Source organism: Lissotriton vulgaris, chromosome 3_1 (genome assembly GCF_964263255.1).
Source record: "Lissotriton vulgaris chromosome 3_1, aLisVul1.2, whole genome shotgun sequence".
Classification (NCBI taxonomy): Eukaryota; Metazoa; Chordata; class Amphibia; order Caudata; family Salamandridae; genus Lissotriton; species Lissotriton vulgaris.
Window position 1 is genome coordinate 856,952,145 of NC_141689.1, and position 25,160 is coordinate 856,977,304.

General features: G+C 45.9%; 1 pseudogene; it reads right to left on the minus strand.

Annotated features, from left to right (window-relative positions):
- Window positions 1-266: 266 nt before the first annotated feature.
- Window positions 267-23,997, minus strand: LOC147727125 (uncharacterized; annotated as a pseudogene).
- Window positions 23,998-25,160: the final 1,163 nt, after the last annotated feature.

The window sequence follows — 25,160 nt, forward strand, 5'->3', positions numbered from 1 at the left end:
TATATCTATTTGTAGTCTGTACTGCCAAAATTCTCTTGGAAAGGTATTTCAATATTGTACATGTAAATATCATCAAAAATATGGATGATGGTCCAAAAAGAGCTGGAACCAGGGTAGTAGAAAAAGTAGGTTCAGTCTGGCTATCTATTGTTGTTGATTTGTTATAAGGAAAGGGGTATTAATCCTTCTGCTTAGGCACTCTTAATAAAGTGAGCTAAGGCATCCCCTGGTTCCTAGATCCACCTGCAGTACAACGTCCTCCTCCGTCAGGTAGCAGCAGCTAACCTCATTTTTACTCGGGGTTTCCCTCCTCCCCCAGAGCTTGTGTTCGGTGTATTATTATTCATTTTACCTAACTGCTTTTCTTGCTGTTCCGCCAATTTCACTTGAGCCCACATGACCTTTTCCTTTAATGCTTTTCGTTTGTTTTCCATCTCATCTTCGCAATATTTGACGTACTTCAGGACCTCATCTATGGGTTTTCCCTGCCAACAGATTTTATTATCTCTAATCCACTGTGTGATTTCAGGTCTCAATCCCAACACGAATCGATAAATGAAATGGGTCATATCCTTCATTTCAATGTTATCGATTCCACTGTAGGTTTTGAATACCTGTAACAGTCGTTCATAATAGGAGTGAACAGTTTCATCACGATTTTGGGTAGTTCTATCTATGCGGGTCCAATCAGTTTCTTTGGCTGGCACTTTCCCTTTTAAATACAGTATTACTTTATCATACTGTCTCATCACCTCCGGGGAGGGAGCTCCAGTTCTTGAGTCTCTTTCGTACTCCTCACTTGGCCAATCAACTGCAATTTTACATTCTGTCCATAAATCTACAGGAAATACAATGTCGAAAAATCCATCTAGGTCCCTCAACAGACACTTTTGAACTTTTACAAATCTTTCAACCTGTCTATCCCATTCTACAGGCTTCTCTCGTAATTTCGGGAATTCATTCGTGAATGACACAATGTCTTGTCGGGACCATGGAACATGTACATATTTCCCACCTGGTACTTCTCTCATGGGATACAAAGTCTCTGTCTTATCAACTTCTTTTAGAACATATTCAGAAGTCCTTTGTCTGGCCTTACTGTCTTCCTTTTTCTTTGCCCATCTGGTTTTCCATTTTTCTAAATCTTCCCATTTCTGTAACAGATTCAGCAATTCTCTTATCTGTACCTTTTTCCCTGACACATTCATGTTTTCTAGATCCTTATCCGAAAATTCTGCTTTCTAGGGCTTTTGTAATACTTTAGATTTGCTAACATCTATTCCCATATTAGCTGCGGTGTCCATTAGTTTCTCATGGAACACTCTGGTGTTTCGGGTAAGGCTTTTGCATATAAACAGCAACTCTTCCTCACTAAAGGTGTTCAATCTGTCTAATCCCACATTTCCGGCCATTAGTTCTTCCACCTCTATTCTTAGCTTGTAAATATCTAATGGTTTTGGCTGAGGAGTTTCTTTTTGCAATTCTCGAGTCCATTGATCTAGTTCTTCCGGAGTCACTACTGTGGCGCTTCGGGTACCTGAAACTGTTTCTATCAGGACTTCCTTTGCCCTAGTCTGAGTTCCCGTCTGTGGTACACTGCTTTCCGGTTCCCTTATGGGCAGATCCATCAGGGAGATCACAGATTCGCATTCACTTGCCTGATCATCAACTATGAGAGGCTCTTTTCTGGGCTGTGCTACAGCTGGTGTAATAACTGGTGTTTTTGGACTAGCCTGTCTATCCCCATAAAGAGGAACAACGGGGCCAATAGTTACTGGAATTGTCAGAGCTTCAGGACTGGGATTTATCTGAGCTATTGTCTGAATGAGTTCATTTCGCTGTTTGATTAAGGCTTCCTTTTCTCGTTCGTGTAAAACCCTTTCAATGGATGTGTCATGTAACACTTGTGGAACTAAAGGAGGATACAGACTCGGGGCAGTTGGGACTGTCATACCTGATCTCTCATCACCGAATGGCCTATAATTTGGGACAGTTGTATCAGGCCGACAAAATCCATCTTTACTATTATGCCTATTACCTAGACCTGCTGTATCTGTTTCACTGGCCCTTCTACTTCTAGGACGTCTGAAAAATGGGTTTTTCGAGCTCAAGGACCTTGAATCCTCATTATATGGGGGTGGATTTTTCATAAATAAATCCTCCAGGTATTCATCTTCCGAATCACCCATAGTCATTAAGTGTCGGGTTTTCTCTGTCCTTTTTTCTCCTACAGGTTCTTCTATAGGAAGTACTGGAAATAGTTCCTCGACCATCATATTCTGTCTCCACTGTTTCATCTTTTTCTCTTTAGTCTCTCTCTGCAATTTTGGGTACCACTTACTTACTCCCTTATCCATTCTGGGTATGTCTCGCTCCAAGGCCTCAATTTCCCATTCTTCTAAAGCCTCATATTGCATCAATCTTGGTCTGGGATGTAAGTCATTCATTCGGGTCCTCAAATTAAACAGAATTCTACTATTAAAGGTACCATCTAGGGGAAATGCTAAGATTCCATCTTCTTGGGTATACTTTACCCAATTTTCTAACCATACGCAGGTATGATAACCTTTATCAAACATCATAAATGATGCGGGAGTATTAGGTGGTGGAATGATTACACCTTCCCTAGTTTTGATGGGCTTGTCTTTCTTGAAATAATTCTTGACCTTGTCAGCAAATGACATTTTCCTCTTGCTTCCGTACATATTGTAAGGTCTGCCACTTAGCATCTGATCCTTACGAAAACCTAAATGTTGTGGATCAGGTAAAAATTCGGGATACCACATATACTTTGTAACTAGAATTTTTTTCGGTTTATATTACGTATTTTGTTTACAAATCCTTTTCCAATGCTGCCGCGTCTTTTAATTTTTCAACAACCAATCTACACTGCGATTGCAAATATTCTCGACCAATGGGTGCGCGGCTTCTTCGCGAGACGCGGTCTCATGCTCTGGCACTTGCCCCTCCTTTACAATACTAACTTCATTACACCCCCGCTGTTTCGACCAATACCAGCGCGGCACAGAGTGACGTCAGCGCAGCTCCGCAACCGACTCCCTCCTTCACAAGGTAACGGAAACTTTGAATTTTTCTTAAAGTGCAAGTGCTCAGTTTAGTTTACAACGTATAACATTCGCCACTGTACTTGAGTGTCTAACAGGAAAGATTTGTTTTACTGCAAGTAAACCTCTTCTGTCTACTTTTCATACACTACGGATAGACCCTTCTGCCTATCCTTCACACAAGCATTAGAGAACCTGTTACTTCTTTGACTCATCCACTCTTTCCGGGATATATACTAAGTCTAAAGTTTCACCAGTGAACTCCTTTGCTATCACTCTAGCTCCGATGAACCTATTACTCCTTCCCCGTGTGACCTTTACTAGGTAATATCACAACTGAAGTTTCATTAGCGAACTCGTTGCTCTCAGTTATTCAATTATGCATACGGAAAAAGAAAACCCTAATTAGCGCTTCCAGTTCTGCCTAACCATGCACTAATTTTCCTCACAGTAAGTGACCTCTCTGCCAAGTGGATTCTCCTCACCACCCGCTATTCTGCCCCCGGGGATTTTTCCAGACAACATATAACAATCACTAACAAATGGTTAATACAAAAACTTCACATAGCAGCATTTCATAACACTTTTTAAACATTTCATAGCATTTCAAACCAATATTTTTTTGCAGTCGATCGATCTCAAGGAAAAATAATTTTTAGCAGCACATTTAAATTTTCACATTTTATCAACAATTAATTTATCTACCTATCTTAACTAGTCCTAACCATAGCTCTGCTACCAGAAAATTACTGATAGCGCGTGCAGGTCACCCGACTCTTATTTTACCAAATATACACTACTGGGACCATAACGTGTTTATCACTGTATTTCATAAATCAGGTAACCTACACACCACTATCAGCAATTCGAGTTTCCTTTCTATTTATTTCCGTGTACCTGACTTACCGAATCCTTGTCACAGGTACCTATGATCACGATAGATCAGGAGCTAGCAGGGGTAGGAAGATAATACTAAACAAAATACCATGTATATTTATAAAACTGTTTATATTTTTTGATAACCACAAACACAAGAAGTTTTCAAAGCTTTATCTAGTCATCAAATTTGTCGTATGCCATGAGAATGAAATTTACACAGATCAAACTATCAATAACTAGGATTAGAAATATAGTGTAACTATAAATCAATGTAAGGATCATCTAAGAATTTGAAGAATAAAGGGAGGGGAAATAAGGAACACGCTATTTAGTCTTACCAACTTTCACAACGTCAATAAGGGTGGTAAGGAAAAGGGAACATACTAAGAAATGCTGAATTTGAATGTGCTAATTGATTTAGACGGAAAAATGATACTTTCCAAGATGCACTTATTTTCTATAGGGAAGGTAAGAGTGGAACATACTAGATAAGCAAACAGTTCAGTGTTTAAGTAAAGGTAGGGAGAAAATATGGAACATGCTAGAATAATACTTTTCGTGAGAGTCAAATGTCGGAGAAAATCACATAGGCAAGTTTGCTTTATTCAGAAAAATAGGAGAGAAAAGATTTAGATAGACAAACACCCACATATATTATATTTACCTGGGACGGAAAGAAGACTAACCCTGGCCATGGGTCAGTTGGGAAAGGCGGGAAAGGACTCTCAAGGACTTAGGATGCCAGTAGGCGAGCAGGTACAGCTCATGGACAGTCAGGACAGGATCACCCCAGGATTTGGATCAGGACTGGGCTCACAAAAGGGTACGACCAACACCTGCAGCTTCGGATGCAACGCCTGCGCTATGCCCTCTCTGCAAGGAATCTGCCAATAACCCCGATTGGGTTCTCGAATCTCCCAGAAAAGTGCTTTGCCAGCACTTAAGGTTTCCACCCCAGACTGAGTTTGTGGAAATTACGGACAGAGTGCTCCGCAGCTCTCTGTATCAATCACCTATAGAGTTCGTAGGGTCAGCGACAGGTCAGCTATTCGGACAAGTCGGACAATTTCTCTAGCTAAACCTAGGCTAGTTATACTGTTTTCGGGTCAGTGTACCACCCACCAATGTTGCAAGTGAAAGGATCCCCAACTTCGGATTGGACAAGAGAGGCGGTTAGGTCATGACACCACCTATAATTTGAATTTTCCCATACTAATTATTCAGTTTTCGAACCCACCCCTTACATTCCAGTTCCCATGACATATGATTTACAGTGAACAATAGAGTATACATAAGTTAATACAATTGTATCAAAATTAGGTACAAATCAGCTTCGTCTTGCTGGGTAACAGGTCGATTCCCAGGAGCATCTTGGCTTTGGCTGCCAGCTGGCTGGGTTCCACTACTGCAAGGTTCATTTCCCCCATCACGTGACAAGTACCACACGGGCTTCAAAGATGGAAGGGCGCACCTCTCCCAGGTCCGCAATGATCGATACATGAAAAGTAAGCGAAAACAATTTAGAAACACAGAAAAAATGAATACACTGTATACCATGATCGGCTATACTACACCCCTTACTTTATAATATTTATAGCATTAGGAGTTAAGCAGAACGAAATAGCTGTGCTGAAGCAGCAGTGCAAGCGAAGAGCATGTGAGAAACAATGCAGCCATCTTTAGCTGTACTGCGCATGAGCGAAAAGTTCCCTCCAGAACTGCGAGTGCGTCACATCACATGGGTATGACCGACGCATGCGCAGACTAGAATCCCGCATAGCAGCGACCATCTTAGATGCAAGCGTAGTTAGGATTAGTAAACACATAGGCAAGCATCACTGGGACACCTGCGTGTAGTGTAAAAGTGCAATATTAATAAGACAAACATGTTCGTTATGACGTTAATGTTTATTCGAGGTTCATGAGTACAAGCAAGTCGCGTAATGTGCGAATCCTTGCTTCATCAGAGGGACCCGCCCTTTTGGGCAATTATAACGGTCAGAGGCTGGTGACAAGGGGTGGTGCCCTTTACCTTCGAGTATCTCCACAAGACATTCGCACTTTCCCTACATATAATAGGTTTTCTCCACTTTCAGGCTTGGACTCAAATAATTGACTTTATCCACCTATAGCGCAGTTAAGGAGGTCTCGGAGAACAACATCAAGAGCTTCTCCATGAACACAAGTAGAGATGCCTTAATATACAAGGGATGATGTTAATAGGCTTCACAATGGAATAAAAATCTCACACCCATCCCATTAAGAGAAAGTTTTGATTAAGATGGTTGGTATTTGTCCACCACAGTCACAAGTGTTGACTAACCCTGCACGGCTAGTAATCCATTTTATGAATGAGGTATGACAAGATTTTACATTGAGTCATCCAGATTTGAGAGGAGGTGGCGGAAATGAGAACAAAAGACCTACCTAAAAAAATATGATTGGGATTTAAATTTCTTCTCCTGGAACACAGCAGGAACTAACTCCAAACTTAAAAACAAGGAATGGTTTTCTTTTATTGAAAAATTTGACATTATTTATTGTCAAGAGACATTGGTTTGTGATTGCAATTCGATAGATGGGTTCTGCTCTTTTTTTCTCCCCTGCTATTCACTCTAATTCCGGCAGGGTTAAGGTCGGTCTTTAAGTCTTGGTTTCTACTTCACAAAGGGTCCTAAGTGTTCGGATGTGTGCAAATCCCTATTACCAGATTCTAAAATTGTATTTACTTAGGGTATGTAATATTATTTTTTGTTAATTTTTATTATAACTTTTTCTCTACACAACCTGTGGAGCTCATCAAGGACCTTGAACATTCCAACACTACTTTTATTAATAGGGAGCAGTCAACTGTTCCCATCATTCGGGCAGGTGGTTTTCTTATTGCTAATTGTCCATACGGTGGGTCAAGGATTTGTGGAGTTAGAGATGTTCGGGGAGAAAAATCTGGGAATTTTAAGCATTCGGTATGGTGAGGCCTTGACAGGCCTTCTTTTAAATATTTAATTTGTTTTTTCCCTCAGAAATAAACAATGATAATTTTGTTGAAGCCCCAACTTCCATAGGGAGAGGAAAAGGATTTATAATTGGTCACATTCTCCTATTTGATGATTTAGCCCCCTTATTGAAAAATGTTGAGGTGCGGCCATTGAGTGACCACTAACCTCTAATTATTAGCCTTGCCATGGCTTTACCATCTTCTGCTCTCACTATCGGGTCACCACACTTTAAGATCTGCATTAAACACGTGGGGTCAGAAAAAATGGTCCCACATCATTCCTGGTATAGTTTTTAGGGATTTGCCCACTAATATTAAGATAGAGACTTTAAGGTGCCTATCGGAGGAGGTTGACTCAGTGGGTAGATGTGATAGCTTTACCAATATCTACAAATCAGTCGCATTAGTATTACCCTCAAATAAGCCTAGGCTAGCAAATCATGTGAAATCAGGTTGAATTATGAATATGCCTATAAAACAATTTGAAAAATAACCAACAAGGTGCCTCGGGCCAGGTAGAGGCTAGGACTGCAAGAGTGTTTTATAAACAAGCAATTGAAAAAAGGAAAGCAGAAATTAGAACTAGAGCCTTGGATGACCTTGAAAATGCTGCCCTCCAAAATGATAACAGGGCATTTTGGGAGATAGTAAATCAACCCTTTCCTTCTGGAAAGACAACCACAGGTATTGAATGCCATATTATGGAACAGGTATGGGTTATACATTTCACAAACATTTGTAACCCAACTAATAGAGGCGACAGGCTTTTACCTCCAAATGACTGTTTTGTTTCACCTGCAGACCTTTTAAACTTTAGTAAGACCATTACGGTAGAGGAAGTCCACACAGCAATTTTACGTCTCCCACAGGGAAAGCGCCAGGTCCAGATTGAGTTCCAGCTGAGATTTTAAAACATGATCTTGACTTCTGGTCCCCCTGGTAATGGATGTTTTTTAGAGTAACTTTTATGAAGGGACCTCTAGAGACGGGGAATCTATAGTAGTACCGATATTTAAGAAAGGACAAAAAGATTCCCACTCCAAATATAGGTCGATCTCGCTGCTGGCTGCTTCAGTTAAAGTATTAGGCTGGGTAATTTTAGCAAAACTAGAAGATTGGGCGGTGGATCAATCCGTATTTACTGAAGTGCAATATGGGTTTTGCCCAGGTTTGTGAACAACGGAGCAAGCCTTGAGCCTTACATTGATCCAAGGTAAATATGTCAAGGCCAGGAGAGGAGCCCTTCACATGGCGTTTATGGACCTTTCTTCTGTCTTCGACTTTTTGGCAGCGAAAGTCTATGGACAATTTGGGTTGGGCAGGGGTTGAACTTGTATTATTGCACATTCTAAAATGTTTACATCAATATTCCCAACAGGGAGAGAGTATTCCCCCTCATTCAGGTTAAATGAGATCTCAGCAAGGTTGCATGTTAGCCCATTTTCTATTTTGATCTTACATAAATGCCTGAGAAACCTTTTTAACAACATGCACCTGTGATGTCCCTAAAATAGTCTCCTGTTCAGTTCCTGTTTATTGTATGCAATGACACAGTATTAATCGCACGAACCGCAAATGGGCTAAAATCACTTTAAAATGATTTTAACCAAGTCATGCCAGAGCTAAAGTAACGGACTAAAAGTAACAGGAATCGTCAAAACGTCTGGAGCATTTAAAGTAATTGGATTTAAAGGTACTATTATTCATCTATCTCCTCCTATGAGCGCAAAAGGTTTATGTGCAAATGAGTTTTCGGGTACAGAAGGTGCCTTAGGGATTCCATCTGACTGTGCATTAGTCAGTTTCCCAGATTAATACTCATTGTACAGTGGTGGATAATGTAGCAATAGTTAATTTAAGAATACATCGTCTATTTCACTGTCTTTATCATCAGCTATAATGTCAGTCTTGGCTGTCTCTTTTCCTTTCGTTTACATTTAACCTCTTCTTCAACTAATAAAATGGGGTACATTCTTGTTCCTTCAGTTAAATCAGCTATCCAAGCTTTGTGTTGTGCACCCCATCTGGCCTCTGCATAAGTGCTTATGGCTCTTTTGTATTTCCCCTGATATTTCTCCATCTCTTTCTGGTGGGCTCAGTGTTTCCATTCGTGCAGTGCTTCAAATTGAGCAGGTCTAGGAGGCGGCTTCATATCGTACCGATTCCTCCTCAAGTGTTCAATGACCCTCGCATTATAAGTACTGTAAGGTGGGAAAGCTAAAGGACCATCCTTTTCTGTGATCTTACAACATTGCTCAAGCCAAAGGCATGTATGCTACCCTTTGTTTAATTCCATACAATGACTTGCTTACCCTCTGGAGGTATTGGTTCTCCCTCTCTAACAGGTATAGTCATATCTCCCTGCATGAGTCTTCGAATGGCTTTAAAAAATGTCATTTTCCTTTAGTATTGTACAATGTTTACAAATAACTTTCAATGGAACCAGGAAATATATTTCTCCCACAATCCTCTATTCGGTAGTCACTCGCAACCAGTACCAGTGCTGCTCTTTATGACATATTCAACCATTTCCAGCATGGCTCTACACCAGCCAACCGAAACCAGAGCGGCACACTGTAATATCAATTCCACTCCTTGCAGCAGCTCGCCTTCCTTTACAATTTTTCTTAGCGTGTTCTTAAAAGCAAAATATGCTAACAGATACAAGCTATCTAATCAACTAACTCTGTTGATCACACAAGCAAAACAGTCTTTAATAATGATTCCACCCTACCATGACAATCGCTTCAAGTACGATCTCGAACAGTGGGATCTCACCCCAAATTGATACAGTTATTCCCTGTGCACTGAGATCAACTATTACAAACACATCTCACAACCTCACAAAGATTAGCCCTTACTTAATGGTACTGTCGACAACGTCTCATGACAAGCACCTCAACACAGCAGAGAACTACACTGAAACTCGACTTTCGTTGTATATACCAGGATCTTTGATCACAATGGGCCCAAAGAAACTTCAAATATTCTGCATTAAGTGCCAAACACACATTGACTTCACCTTTTTCAACTTTGCATGACATCACAGTCCTTTCAAAACACGGCAATCTAATATTAAGTAAGTGTAATGTGCAACACTACTAATACTCACACTCCTTTTGCTGCTACAAGTTGGTTCAGTTTCGCTGGTACTCCATCAATCCTTCGGTCGAACCATAAGGTATTTGGACTGGGCTAGGGCAATTTTGTGATAGGACACCCTAAATCCCTCACACCAATGGACACAACCATCCAATGTGCTACCAGATTTGATCCAGCGTTTACCTTGACCCACAATTGATTTTTATCTCTTACTTTGGTCCTCTGACGAATCTTGCACATCGCATTGAGAGGTGAAGGACATTTGGGATGTTGAACATTGGCTACCCAATGAGGACCAGGAATTGGTAGCCAAATTACAAATCAGTGATTTGATTTAGATATATGACTCTCAGGACCATACTTGAAAGGTATAAGATGACAAATGGAAGTAATAATCTCTTGAAGAAAATCAAACAGGTTAAAATCACACATACTCTGCTATTGCAATACAGAACAGCAGCACCAAACCCTGATGTTCGGTGAACAATTTATAACTACCTTTACTATACATTAGTAATCTAATGCTCCCAAACACAATCATGGTGGGAAAAACATACATGAAACTCAAAGGACTTAGACATTAAAGAGTTCAATTAATATTATAAATAGTGACAAATAAAGAAGCAATATTCAGCATTTAGAAAGCTCGGTCAGGAGTCCCCAATAAATCGTGGAAAGGCAGTGGCAGTGCGTCCATTAGGGCGCTGGGGCTTTGACTCACAAGCCGTGTCCGCAGCTTCCTTGGCAGCTCTGTCTGAACTGACAATGCATGTCTGAAGGGGGTGGGTGGTCCGGTTTCATGCTGACTGATATGCATTGTCAGACCAGGAGGTGGCGCGGAGTGCACAGCAGGCAGCAGCACCAGTGCGCACAAGTGCACATGTTGGGTTATGGTCGGAGAATTTTTCCAACCATCCCAGTCATGCATACTAGTGTTTTCTCTGGCTGGCGGCAGCGCATTAGAAGAGCAAGGGTTGATAAACGCCGCAATCGTCTGTCTCCGAATGGGCGGGCGGGCAGCGAGTATCCCAGCTAAGCCAAACCTGGCGCTGCTGGAGCAGCATCAGTATTGGATGAGAGGCGTTGCCAGTGACGCAGCTGTTTCTGTTCAGAAGTTGAAGATGCCAACGCGAGACCCCGGCAAAGGAGCAGAGGCGGTGCGGACCCGGTCGGGTACATTTTCTTTTTTGTTTCTTTTGATTTTAAACTCACTCTGCCCCCACCCACGTGCGACCCCCCCACAACTGTTTCTATCTACATATAGTAAATTTAAATTGAACGTATTTAAATAGTCCCTGGTCATCTGGAAATTCTAGCATTGTCCTTGCATTTTTGGATCTATTTTGCACATGCCTGCTCAATAACAGCAAGGCCTTCTCTTAACGAATGTGGCGATGTTGAAGAAAGGACAACATTTTCCTAGACTTTGTTTCGTGATTTATGGAACTTTGTGAGAGCGTTTAAATCAGCCTCACATCACATGCCAAGCACTGTATTCGGCCAGGATAGCCTATGAACAAAACAGTAAAGGTGTGTCCTTTTATTTAATTTCTGTGCACTGTCTGCAGCCTTTTCCAGTTTTTTGAGTGATGCTGCTGAAGTCACACGGACAGTAAGCAGAAGGTTGAGAGCTGACGTATACCTGGCTTTAACTCGGATTTATTGATAAAGCCAGGTTACTAAGTGGGTGTCGAGTCAGCACCAGAAACTGTTGTAAGAGCAGACAGACAGCGCAGCGATGGTTTTATGATATAAATGAAACTATTTTAACAATTTTGACTTACGAGTTCAGACAGTGATGTGATGATTTTATGCACATGATGGTTTTATGAAATATTTTAGACTATTTTAACAATATTGGCTTCCGAGTTCGTATTATCATTCGCTAGTTTTGGCTGAAAACTAAGGACAAAGGTTATTTTCCAGAATGGTGCAGTGAAAAAAGTGAAATACCATCAAATTGGTTGTTTCACTTAATAATCACTTCAGCTGGTTCATGACGCACTGCGCAGTGTTACTGTCCCTTTGGCTTAGTGAGGTATTGTATGTGGAGCGCCTTCCCATGCATCTGGAGTTGCTGTATGGTTGAGTCTGTTCCAGCATTGAGCACCTCTTCTGGATAACGAGAAACTGTGTAGTTGCATCTGTCTCTACATTGAGCTCCTCTCCTGGCTTAAGACATGCTGTATGTTCGTGTCAGTCCCTGCACTAACAGCCAGATTCATCAAACTAAAATCGGCTCGCAAAGGGCTAGATTCTGAGAATCTGGCCCTTTGCGAGCGCTATTTTTGCATTTGGGATTCATCATCCCAAATGCAAAAATCGTAATTCTAGAAATCGCTAAATTGCGATTAATTGCATTTAAGGAATCTCAATTTGAGATTCCTTAAATGCAATTCATGAACCATTTTAAAATTGCGAATTCGCAATCTGGGGCCGCTATTTACCATGAAGTCTAACTACGTGGTAAATAGCAAAAACTTTGAAAAATGCACTAACGTGCATTTTTCAAAGTTTCATGTTATGCACACACATGCCCTAAGGGCATGTGTGTGCGCAACATATGTGCACACATCAATTTCAGGGGTGCAACAGGGTGTCCTTTGGACGCCCCTGCACCCTTGAAATCGCAATCTCAATTTGCGAATCACTAATTGCGATTAGCAAATTGAGATGGTCTTCCCATTCATTACTATGGGCCTCTAGGCCCATAGGAATGAATGGGGAGATATTTCTTAATTGCGACTCGCAATTTGTGAGTCGCAATTAAGGAATTATTAGAAATCGGTATTTTTGAAGTGATTTCTTGATGAATAGCATTTTGCTATTCCTTAATAGTGAATCGGTATTTTTTGCTTTTAAGGAATAGCAAAATGTGTTCTTGATGAATCTGGGGGTAAGCTCCTCAAACTCCCCCCCCATAGGAGGTTCGGGCTCACTCGCTACGCTCGCTCGCTACAGTGCTGTACAACAATTGTTTTGCGCCTTACCACTTTCAAATGTCACCAGCCGCCACTAATGACAGGTGTAGTGTAAAACTACACATTAAACAGAGTCTAAGGAGTAAGAGTTCTTAATGCCATAGGACAGGGCAACTCATGGGAAGGAAGTAGAACAAACGAGTTCAAAGGGAAAGTTCAGCAGGGTGTTATAAGACTGTGGTTCGGCAGGAGTTCATGCAAAGTCCACTAGGCAAAGGGTACTTGCCATTACCAGGGCAGGGGAAAAGGTCTAAAAAGTTCTCTTAGTGTAAGCTTGGGGTCTGGGAGGAGTTTGTAAGGATCTCTACTCCAAACGTCTCCCAAGGTATCAATCGACAAAGATGACAATGAGGAAATGGGCAAAGAAAGAAGGCAGCTTCTGCAGGCGCAGCAGGCTTAGCAGGGCTCACATGTTCTCTGACTTCAAGAAAATTTGGTATTATAGTTCATCAGTCTAGAGGTGATACCTACTGTGTCACACCATCGTTGCACTATCATTGTCTCATTGTTGCCCAACATCCATTAGGACATTTTCCCATACCATGCATGGGAATGATTGTCCACCACAAGGCACACAGGTTAGTCCACAAAAGGCTATTCATTGCTAGAGTTTCCTGTATGCTAGTTGCGATAGTCGTTTTCAGGGAAACGTCAATAATCTAATATAATATCATGAGAACGTGGAGGAATGCTACATGGCTAAAATCTGTAACAAAATACTTTCTCACAGACATTAAGGAAAAATACTGGGCTAGAATATAATGTCAAGTTAAACGTAATTTAAAGTAAATCTCATGATTAATAAACAAATATGTATTTAAACATACTCATGTGGAATTTCATTTATACATTTGTCAAGGCAGTCAATGTCATAGGTTGCCTCATAAAAATGCTCAATACCATGTGTTGTATAGTGTATGAATTCTTTGGAAAACATACACATGTACCACATGTGGATACATTGAAATACATTAGTCATTTTAGGGTATTTGAGACTCCTCACAAATCACACATAACCATCACGTCAGGAAAGTTTTAGCTTTCTAACTATAAGTATGATAGTTCTGTATTGTACCTTTTCAATAAAATCCCTATACCCCTCACTAACATATTCTTTGCACAACTGCATACACAGCTGCTGTGACTAATCTGGGGAGGGTGCCAACCTTGAATTGGGTGGGACACCTTGGTCCTTCCATATGAAAAAAGGGGGGTTTGGAGTCCCAAATACTCAGCTGCACTATCTAGTGGCACAATGTAGCCATGCATGGCATTGGTACCACCCAGATGCCAGGATACTATATGCCATTCAAACTATATCCACTACTTGCTGGGCATGGAGGAGGTTGTTGCAAATCACGTGGGCGCTGACCTATATGCTTCACGGATTCCCCTGAAGGAAAATCCTTGGGTACCTATCACAACAGTACCACTAGTAAAGTGCACATTGAGGCAGTTCTGGCTTTGTACATTTGGGGATGCTTTTCCAGGGGGGGTCACATTTTTTTCCACACAGTAGATAATCGCTTTGTGGATGCTCCACATTTAGATCATGTTGTATTAGCCAGACTCCAGAATACACTAGGGAGACATGTGTCCACTTATCCATTAGAGCCTGATAACTTCACGCCGCTGCAGTTGCTCATCTCAGATAACGAAGGGGACCGATAAATCTCTAAATTGTATTGTGCGGGGGCGTGGCCAAGATGGCGGGGTGAGCGGACGCTTCCTCCCGTAGCTCCTCCGGCCCAGCTCAGCTCGAGCCCCGTTTTCTGCGCTTCTCTCCCCCCGCGGCTGCCCGGCGGGTGAGAGGCATGTGCCGGAGTTCCTGGTGCACTTATTGATACTACTTTGACTCTCATCGCCCCGGAGGAAGCACTTCGAAAGTTTGTTCGAAGATCGAAGCACGGAGGAGAGCCTAGAGGGCGGAGCGAACTGCAGTGCTGTCCAGGCGCCTCGGCTGGGCCTGGTGCTGAATGCTGGCGATCCCGAGGGATCGGACCTGCCGCGCTCCGAGGAATAACGGAGCCCTCCACCCGGTGTCTAAGTGGCCGGTGCTGCTGAGGCACAGCGGCCTTCGGACCTGAGTTGGCGCTTTGGCCCCTCGCTGGCGACGACGGCACACGGGGTGGTGCGGACCCCGGATTTGGAGGCGAAGGCCGGAGGCATCTACACGGCGGCCGGCCTGTTTGGGCCCTCCGGTGACATAGTGGGGCATTGGCTGCGGACTCTCTTTGATTACTGTGCCCCGGGGGCTGCCGGTGGTCTTGCCAACCCGGGCCGCTCTCCCTGACCCCGCCCTGCCGCCATCTTGCCCCTGGAAATCTGGCGCTGGCGACCTCCACCCGTACCTCTGGCGGGCGGGTGCTTACTTTTGCTTCGGCTCCTGGACTAACTTTCCGAGGGGAGTACTACGGAGAGACCCTAACTTTGGCCCCCGGTCGCCACCCTGGCTGGGTGCCGCGACTGGCTCTGCCCGGGCCGGACCGCCATTTTGTCGCTTGTGATGCAGCACCCCTGCTTTCGGTGCGGACTCCACATCTGGTGCCCACGGACGACTGGGCGCCTCTGCGGCGGCCGGACTTGAGCCTTTCCCACTGCAGCGGCCAAGATGTCTGGGCGAGGAGGCTCGAGGAAGGGGGACCGTACCCTGCCGGATATGCTTGGCAGGGCCCAGCAGCTTCGGGACAGAACACAACCGTCGCCGGGGTCCTCCCGGGCCTCGGCGGACGCAACTGGAGGCGAACCGCCGGTCACGAGGTCCTTCATGGAGGAATTATTTAGCTCCCTCAAAGAAGACTTCCAGACTTTAAAGAAGGAAGTGGCCAGCGAGGTCCGCGAAGTGCGCAGGGAGGTAGAGGGCCTTGGTGAGCGAGTTGACACGGTGGAAACAGCGAGCCAGCGCCGAGATGAAGAGATAGTCCATCTTCAACAGGACGTTCTCCGCCTCCGGGAGCAATGTGTCGAGCTCCAGGCCCACTCCGAGGACCTCGAGAACAGGTCCAGACGGAACAATATCCGGGTGCGGGGTGTCCCGTCTGCAGACGAGGGGACCGATTTGGTGGCCTATCTGCAGGACTTGTTCCGTGAGATCTTGGGGGAAGATGCAGATTTTCCGATCCGCATCGACAGAGCACATAGAGTGGATCGACAGCGCCAGTCATCGGCACCCCCCCCGGACATTTTGGCGTTCTTGCCCGACTTTCCTTTGAAGGAGCGCATCATGGCAGAGGCCCGAAGGAAGCAGCCTCTAACTTTCAGGGAGCGGCCTGTGGCACTCTACCAAGATCTGTCCGCCATTACACTGCAGAAGCGCAGGTCCTTCAGGATTGCCACTGACTTTCTGCGTGAGCACGAGACGCCCTACTCCTGGGGACACCCCTTCCATCTGATCTTTCGGTGGAACGGAGCGCTCCACCAGCTGCGCTCCCTACAAGACATTTGCGGAGTATTGGGACTCACAGCCACGGAAGAGGACGGAGCGACGCCATTGTGGAGGCGCCCAGAGAGACGGAGTCGACGGAGATCGACGAGGCGACAATCATCGGCGAGTGCGAGCCGCCCTGACTCCCCCACCATCAGGGCAGATATGGCGGAAGCTCTGAGAACGGCGGCCAGGAACTTGCCTGACTCCGATGGCGTGGCCCTGACGGCCTAAATTCACTCCGGGGGGAGAGATTCTTAGCCTCTACGATGCTGGGTTGGGTCCGGGGGTTGGGAGGGAGCGGCTAGAGGTGAGTGGCTGAACGTCCACTTAGTTGGTTTCTTTGGACTTGCCCGTCCGGGCTTGGCTGAGACAATGGGGTGTTTCTACTTGTTTTTGGTTTTGGCTAGTTGCCGTGAGTATGTTTTGGGAGGGTGTAAGAGTTGTTTGGTTGTTGGAGGGGTCCCGTCCGATGCTGCCCGTGCACACACTCGGCCTGTCCTGGCCTTTCCCGCGCGCTTGCCCGATGCGCCCCCCCCCCCCCGCTGATCCCTTGCTTGCTACATAGCGCTTCTGTTCCCCGGGTGGGATGCCGTCCTTAAAGGTAGTGACCCTTAACGTTAAGGGTCTGAATAACCCTGTGAAACGCAGAGCGGTCCTATCCCTGTTGGAGGGGACACAAGCGGACATATGCCTTCTGCAGGAGACTCATCTGCTGCCCAAGGATTGCCATAGGCTGCGCTCTGCCAAGTTCCCCACCCAATTCTTCTCCTCAGCAACGACCAAGACTGCAGGCGTAGCCATTCTTTTAGCTAGCTCTTTCAGGGGCGAGGTGCTGTATAAATATGCCGAACAAAAGGGGAGGCTTCTAGTATACCGCATGCGACTTGGGGGAATTGCTTTCACGGTTGGCTCCGTTTATAGCCCGAATGATCACCAGGATCGCTTCCTGGATTCAGTGTTGGTGGACGTCACTGCCTCGCCCGATCGCCATGTTGTCCTGGGGGGAGACTTGAACATCGTCTTCGACTCGGCTATGGACAGGTCTGCGCAACGCTCCCCACAGACGGGGGAACTTTCCCGCGCGGTGCAAGACCGGATTGCAGAGATGGATTTGCACGACCTCTGGCGCACTATGCACCCCACCGATAGGGACTATTCTTATTTCTCCCATGCGCACCGCACTTATTCGCGGTTGGACTACCTCCTGGTGAGTGGCCCGCTGCGCACTGCCGCCACGGCGGCGGACATCGGGGTCCTGTCCCTGTCCGACCATGCGCCGGTTTCCGGCGTTTTCGCATGGCCAGCGGCCCCCCCCTCTCGAGGGTTGTGGCGGCTTCGTGATACTCTTCTACATAGGAAGTCTGTTGTGGAGCGCGTGGGGGAGGTCATTCAGGATTATTTGGTCCACAATGGCAACTCCGACACGTCTCAGGCGACGCAGTGGGCGGCCTTGAAGGCGGTCCTCCGGGGGGAATTTATCTCCATATCCTCGGCCGAGAACAGGGAGCGGCAGCGTAAGAGGGACGAACTGACTGCGCAGGTCAGGGAACTTGAGCAGGTACACCGCCGCACGGGGGCTCCTCGAGTTTGGAGGCAGCTGAAGGGGGCGAGGAAACTCCTGTCTGCACTAGACCTAGACCGGGCGGAATATGCCGCTTTGCGCCTGAAACATGCCTTTTACACGGGGGGGGACAGGTGTGGTAAGCTCCTGGCCCATCGGCTCAGGGTTGCACAGCAACGTAATGTGGTGAAGGAACTAGTAGGTGCGGACGGGGTTACTGTTTCTGGTGATGCGGAGGTGGCGGACTCCTTTCGTAGCTTCTACGCGGCATTATATGCCGCGGAGCCCTCTTCACCGGGGGACGCCGAGGACTATTTGGAGTCAGTGGCCCTCCCGGTGCTGGGGCCCGCCCAGGCGGACCACCTAGAGAGGGAGATCCATGTGGAGGAAGTCATCTCCGCTATAGCTCGACTGAAGCACGGTAAGGCCCCAGGCCCGGATGGTTACACGGCCTGTTCTATAAGACCTTCTGCTCCGCTGTGGCACCAATCCTGACCCGCCTGTTCAACTCCTTCTCCGAACCGGGCGCTATCCCACCGGATCTTCTTAACGCGACGGTGTCGGTCATTCCGAAACCCGGGAAGGATCGGACCCTGTGTGGTTCATATAGGCCGATTTCACTCTTGAATGTTGACCTTAAGCTCTATACGGGGATTCTAGCGTCCAGGCTTGGACTACACCTACCGGGCCTAGTTGAGGCGGACCAAGCTGGCTTTGTACCCGGTAGGCAGACGGTTGACAACACCAAGAGAGTGACGCACATACTGGAAAAGGCCTCACGCGTCCCGGGGGAACGGATGTTGCTGTCGGTTGATGCGGAGAAGGCCTTTGACAGAGTTCATTGGCCGTACCTTGAGCTGGTTCTCAGGAAACTGGGAATCGGCGAGAAGTTCCGCACCATGGTCTTCAATTGTTATAAAAGACCATCAGCGTCGGTACAGGTCAACGGGCATAGCTCTGGCAGTTTTGTCATCGAGCGCGGTACGAGACAAGGTTGTCCTCTCTCGCCGCTTTTGTTCGCCCTCTACATGGAGCCGTTTGCCCAGAGGATTCGCAATAATCCTGACGCTATTGGGGTTAAGATGGGTCAATATGTCCATACTGTCAGCCTTTACGCGGACGATGTCCTGCTGACCCTGGACGACCCCAGGAGGTCGCTCCCTGCTTGCGTTCAGGAACTGGACGCCTTTGCACGTGTGGCCGGCTTTAAAATGAATATGGCCAAGTCGGCAGCACTGGACGTGTCGCTAACCGCGGACACTAGGAGAGACCTTCAGCATCTTTTCCCCATGCAGTGGTCCTCGTCTACGGTGCCATACCTGGGGATCCTGCTAGCGCCCTCGCTGCCTGAAATGGTTACAGCTAACTACTCTTCCCTCAGCAGGAAGATTAAAGAGGAACTAGGCCGATGGAGCAAGAGCCTGCTTTCGTGGCTAGGCCGTATCGCAGCGGTGAAGATGACGGTGCTGTCCCAGATCCTATACCTCTTTCGCGCTCTACCTCTCCAGCCCCCTGTGGGTTGGATACAGCAAGAGCAGGCTGACATCTCCCGCTTCGTTTGGCAGGGTCGTAAACCACGGATGAAGAGGGTTCTCTCCACTCTCGCTCCGGAGGCGGGGGGTCTTGGTATCCCGGATCTCCGGAAGTACTTTCAGGCGGCGCAACTCCGATATTTGGTGGAGTGGAGCAGGTGGGAATCCGACAAACACTGGCTCTTTCAGGACCAGGCGGTGGCGGGCCGTACCCTCCAGGAGGTCCCATTCCTGCGCCGCGCGCATCGCCCGACTAATCTTTACGCCTCTTTTGTCACCCGGGTCCCCCTGCGGGCGTGGGATGCGGTCTGCGAGCCCCGTGAATTAACTACCTTCCCCTCCCCGTTCACGCCCATCGTTGGTAACCCGGACTTTGCCCCGGGCTTGGAGCCGGGAGCTTTCTCCCACTGGGTGAGCGCTGGCTGCAGGGCACTTTTCCAGATTTACGGGCCGGAGGGCGTGATTCCTTTCCAACAACTCCGACAGGACTTTGGCCTGACGGAGATGGATAGTTTGCGCTACATGCAGGTCCGACACTGGGTCCTCCAACCCCAAGTGCGTGATGTCGCAGCCCGTCCAATCACACCTTATGAGCGGTGGCTGGTGACCCGGGCCTCGGACGCCAAACTTATTACCGATCTGTATAAATTCCTCCAGCCCCCGACGTTTCACTATCACAACCCGGGGAGGGAGCGCTGGCATAGAGAATTGGGCAGGACGCTAAGCCACAAGGAATGGGACAAGATCGCATATCGGGCGAGGCATTCTGCATACCACACTGGGCTTACGGAGACCTTCACTAAGGTGTCCACTTATTGGTATTACACCCCGGAGAGGCTATATGAAATGCACAAACACACCGACAAGGGATGCTGGCGGGGCTGCGGACAGGAGGGTACCCTGTCGCACATTCTTTGGGCTTGCCCGGTGCTGACTGCTTATTGGAAGGAGGTCTTGGATGAGGTAGATAGGCATTTCGAGATTGAGCTGCCGCGCTTCCCAGCGTATGTTTTGTTGGGCCTCCCCAATGACCTCATGTACCCGTTGAAGTCCCGCAGGGGTAGACAGATTGCTATTGCGCTAGGCTCAGCGGTCCAGAATATCCTTGTCCACTGGCGCACCTCCACTGTCCCCTCCATTACTGGTTGGCTACATAGGCTCTGGCAGGTATTGGGTATGGAGAAGATGTCGCTCACAGTGGCTGGGAATGTAGATCAGTTCGAGGAACTATGGCAACCCTTCCTGGCACTACTGTCCACGGAATTCCGGGAATTCACCTGCCCGAGGTACCTTCGTCTTCTTAGACTAACGCCACCGGCGGCCCCTGCGGATTAGGACAACTAGGGAACAGGGGATTAGGGGACGGGGCGGACTGTTTGGGGTGGGTTATTTTATTACGGGCCATTGGATGGGGATGTTGGGGTATTGTTTCCTTTCTCTTTTTTTTCTTTCTGGGGATGGGGGGCTCGGAGGGATTGGGTTCTGTTTTGTTGGATCGCTGTAAGCTACTAGCGCTCAGCTTTGGGTGGGGGGTTGGGGAACACGAGTGGGTTATGTGCATTGCCTTATTGCCTTACAATTGTTATCTTCCCCTCCTGGACCTCTGACCTCCCTAGACCAGGACTGTTGACATACGCTTCTTTTTCTTTTCGCTGGATTGTATGTAACCTTAACCTCCTACTCCCCTTCCCCATGTTCCTTTTGTTTCAATAAAAATGCTTTAAACCTAAATTGTATTGTGCTGGGTTGGAGTTAATGCCTGCGCACGATGCCAAAGTAAGAAGCGCATGGGAATCAGACCTGGAACACCCGCTTACAGATGAGATGTGGAGTAAAATGCTGAACACTTACCTGCACCTTATCTTGCAACCACAGTCACAAACTACTACATTGCAAAGTTTTACTAAGGATATACATGACACCGGTGAGAATGGCACACATAGACCCAGCCCACACGCCACAATGCCCTAAATGTCAGGCCCCAACAGCAGATTTCATCCACATGACATGGACATGTCATAGGGTAGTTGCGTATTGGGAACAAATCTTTAATGCGCTACAACAAATGACAAAATTGCAGATCAAACCATCCCCATTGTTAGCCCTGTTGGGAAATGTTGAAGATATCCCCAAAGCAATCTGCATGTATGTCGGTGTAGCACTACTCATAGCAAAGAGAGAGTTGGCTATACACTGGGGTCGAAAGAACATGCCAACAGTTGAACAGTAGCTCAAAAGCTTAACATATTGTGACACTAATAGCAAATAATATGCTAAACCACAAACCCCCACGTCAAAACCCAGAGACATCTGATTACCTCTGAAAGACTATATGAATGACAGGGCCAGGGAAGAAAGTACCCAGTAAACAAAGTGGCCATAGACTCTTAGGAGGGTGATCATAAACACACGGAGAAAATAGAGGCCGGAGAGAACAAATGCAGAAAGTAGGTAAATGGATCAAACTGGAATCAGCATTGTGCAACTGGTTATGCACTGTACTGCATGTACCCACTATCGTAAATGAAAGCACTGTGGCTCAATATGGCAACACATGTTCTGAGAATCTAACTAATCGTAATTACTGGAATCATGTGATGAAGGGAACAGGAGGCTTATTTGAATAAATAAGTGAAGTTTATTCCAAAGTAATAACTCCACCCGTACACGGAGCGTCTGGTCATCGGCGAGCCAACGGTTACAATGGCCAACCGAAGATCTCAGCCGACCATGCACGGGCGACAACACATTCATAACATAACAATTAAATGCACGGGCTGCGGCTCGTGGTCTTTACAGGAGCCGAGCCTCCTAATAAGAATGGTCACACGCCGCGTGAAATATCACGCGGCGTAAGACATGCATACATTACATTACACCACCTTCCCCCTTACAACAGTGAGCAAAACAGAAATAAATTTTTTTTTAAAAAAACAAACATTTAGAATCTAACAAATTCATTATATCTTTCCGGTGCTCTGATACGTCTGCCAAAAGAAGAAAATTTTTTGTTAACAGCAGAATTCTGATTAATGACAAAATTGGAAGAATTTGCTAAGTTCCTGACAGGAAGTTGCTCAAAGGAGCGACAAGGAACAAAAGAATCAGAAGGGACATTCAGCCAAAAGCTCCAATCCAAATTATCAGAGTTACCCCCACACTTCTACTTTTGATAATTTCAGCTTGATGATCAGACACTTTCACCAATTGGCGTTTATTCCACCAACCCTTCTTGCCAAGGAAAGCTGCTCCCTTGCTAACTTTTACTACTTGGACAGGTGCAAAAAATTTTGAACGCCCTTTAACTACTCTTCCAGGATTTTTGATTAAAACCCAGTCACCGACCAGAACATCCACCAGTTTGCCAATTGAAGTACCATCAAAATGTAATTTCATTTGATTTTGTTTCTCTTGAACAGCTTTCTTAACTGAATCCAAATCAACAGTTTTCCCTACTGAACCCTGGTGTAACCAAGAAGGGAATAAGACAGAACGATTCTCTCTCCCTCTCAACAGAGAAAACGGAGACACACCAGTGACACAATGAGGAGAGGTATTATAGTGCCAGACCTTTTGTTTAACAAACTCACCTACTTTGTAGCCACAAGATACTGCAGTCTGGACACCTTCTTTAATTACTTTATTCCCCCTCTCCACAAGACCGTTCGAAGCTGGAGAATATAACGCTACCTTCAATTGTTTAATATCTAATTCTTTCAAAAATGTACACATTTTATCAGACACAAAATGAGTCCCATTATCCGTGACGATAAACCTTGGGGACCCTTCTAAATCAAAAACCTTCTTGAGAAAGGTTATGGTAGAATCTGAATCCGGTGACCTAACTAAATCAAAGTACATCCACTCCGAAAAATAATCGACTAAAAGGATAACATACTTATTCTCCTGTTGAAGAATGGAATACGGACCTGAAAAATCTACCCCAACTTTCTCCCAAGGGGAGTCAGGAAATTCAGTCGGATGCAAAGGTACTTTTAACGTACGCCAATGCTTGTCATACAACAAACACTCAGGGCAAGAATCAATCAAATTCTTGACCTGAGAATCCATTGATGGCCACCAATAGTGTTGTTTAATCCGCATAGATGTCTTAGTCACCCCTAAATGACCTTGATGGGCCTTATTAATAATGGATTCCCTCAATCTAAAAGGAGGAACGAATTTCTCACCTCTCCGAACTATACCGTTCTCAACAGAAAGTTCCTCTTCGATTTGAGCAAAACTACGTAAATCCCCGCTCAAACCCCTAGGTTCGGGCCAACAATGAGTGGTAAACTCCACAACCTTCAACAACACATTGTCCAAAGCGGTGGCTTCCTTCCAATCATTCTCTGAGATCACATCACTAATTTCATCCACAGCGTCCACAAACGTAACACATTCCACATATTCCACTAGAAAATCCTCTTCATCATCTTTGTCCATAGCCATCCTGGATAAGCAATCAGCACGAAAGTTTTTACCTCCTACAATATGCTTAACCGTAAAGTTAAATTCCTGCAATTTTGAAACTAATCTCATAAGCCGTGCTGACATAGAAGCTGAGTTGGACTTATTAAAGATATAAATTAGGGGTTTGTGGTCAGTGACCAACTCGAATCTCCTTCCCCAAATATACATTTTAAATTTGTGAACCGCCCATGCACAAGCAAGGGCTTCCCTCTCTATTGTGCTATACCTTTGTTCAAAATCTTTAAGAGCTCTAGGAGCAAACACGACTGTTTGTTCTTGACCATTAACTTTCTGTGTAAGAACCGCCCCTAGTCCAGAAATACTCGCATCTACAGTGATAACAGAGATAGCATCCTCCCTAAAAGCATGTATGGCCTTTGCAGAAACAATCATTTTCTTAATTTCACAAAAAACCCTGTTCAACTCATCAGTCCAAATAAAATTGGACCCTTTCCTCAAAAGATGTCTTAAAGGTTCAACTAGTTGTGAGTATGAATGGACAAACCTAGCATAATATTCTGCTAATCCGAGGAAAGATCGCAAAGCGTCTTTATCAGGAGGGGGTTTTTAAGCATGGGTGAATTTTGCGAATCTCGCGTTCGCGAATTTTGTGGATTTGCGAACTCGCAATCCGCAAAATCCGCAAATTCTCGCGAATTAGCGGATTTTTTTTTTTTGTGTTCGCGCGGGTTTCTGCCAGTTCGCGAGGGTTTTGTACAATTTCGCAAAACGCGAACTTACCTGTCGGGTCGCAAGTTTCGCGAACTTGTTGTTTCTACGTGTCCAGCCTGTTTGGGACACTCTTCTTCATCACTGCCACTCTCTGTCACCACTGCCACTCTCTGACTACTCATGCCACCCTCTGGCCCACCCATGCCACCCTCTGTTTCATCACAGCACCCTCTGGTTGTCCAGGCAGTGTACATTATTGTGGCAACGCAAGCACACCTTCCCTGCCTCAAGTGACCTGAATTAATTTGGGGCTGATTAATGTGTCACAGAATATTTTTTTAGCTGGCACCTGCTTCCTTAGTGCTTCCTGATTAGTGATCTTTTGCACTTGCTAAGTGCTTTCATTGTTGCAAAATTAGTTACAACACCTGCCCTGCCCCAACTGACAATAATGAATTAGGGGCTGATTA